General features: G+C 38.6%; 1 pseudogene; it reads left to right on the plus strand.

Annotated features, from left to right (window-relative positions):
* The first annotated feature begins 786 nt into the window (after positions 1-786).
* On the plus strand, positions 787-1,261 carry LOC105806751 (annotated as a pseudogene).
* The last annotated feature ends 7 nt before the right edge of the window (positions 1,262-1,268 follow it).

The following is a 1,268-nucleotide window of genomic DNA, read 5'->3' on the forward strand; positions in this document are numbered from 1 at the left end:
TTTAAAAAACATTATAGAAGAAAAAAGGCAGAAATCCAAAATTCTATGTATTCCCCGACAACCAAGTTGCTTCTGTATATTAAGAGCAGGAAGTTTAGTCCCCAATGTATTTTTTTCCTCCCTCTGTGACCTTACTGATAAGAAATAGTCACCCTGGTAAGGCAGGGGAAAGTAAATGCTATAAACCGATAGTGGGAGTTCCAGAACGTTAGCTGACTCCAAATCAAAGATTAAAATGTGATGGCAAGCATAGTGCCTCGTACTCAGCAGGTGGTCAATTAAATGTCTACTGGATAAACGAATAGTGTAAATGAAGTACGTGCTCTTAAAATCTGTTCAGTCATTCAGTCATATTTAACTGTCTAAACTGCAAAGACTTGGAAGTTAATACCAAATCCCAAAGTTGACCAAAGATACACAACTAGTCAGTAGCAATGCTGAGCCCATTACATAATTCACCGTTTACTTCTCTGTTCTGTTGCCACCTCAAAATAAAAAGCCATATCCCTTAGGTAGAGATGATAAAGTGGATATTAAGACATCCATATAATTGGAAACAAGTTCCACATTAATTATCTCTGCATATGAGATGATCTGTATATTACATGAGCAAAAAAATTTACAAAATTTGCTAAATTTCATAAAATTCCATAAATTTATAAAATTTAGGAAGCTAAAGTAAATCCATTTTGCGACCTAATTAATGTTGAAAAGGACTACAAAAAAATCACAAATTAACCTCTTCCAAGCATCTGTGAAAACGGTTTGCTATTCAAATTTACCCAGAAAACCCCACAGAATCATGCAAAAGAGGTTCATCTTCATTTCACTTCAAGAACACCCATGAAACAGCCCAGGCCATCCACAGTATGCATATACAAAAGGCCACCAACTATCTGAAAGATGTCACTTTACAGAAACAATGTGTACCATTCTGAAATCACAATGGTGGAGCTGGTAGGTGTGCCCAGACCAAACAGTGGGGCTGAACACAGGGTCAGTGGCCCAGAAACAGTGCTGAAGTTTTGCAGCATATGCTTAAAAATGCAGAGAGTGACGCTGAACTTAAGGGTTTAGATGTAGATTCTATGGTCATTGTGCATATGCAGGTGAATAAAGCACCCAGGACGCACCACAGGACTTACAAAGCTCGTGGTTGGCTTAACCCGTACATGAGCTCCCCCATCACATCGAGATGACCCTTACTAAAAAGGAACACACTGTTCCAAAACCAGAAGACGACGTTGCACAGAAGGAAAAGATATCCC

Source organism: Propithecus coquereli, unplaced genomic scaffold, assembly GCF_000956105.1.
Source record: "Propithecus coquereli isolate 6110/MARCELLA unplaced genomic scaffold, Pcoq_1.0 Scaffold14561, whole genome shotgun sequence".
In the NCBI taxonomy this organism is placed as follows: Eukaryota; Metazoa; Chordata; class Mammalia; order Primates; family Indriidae; genus Propithecus; species Propithecus coquereli.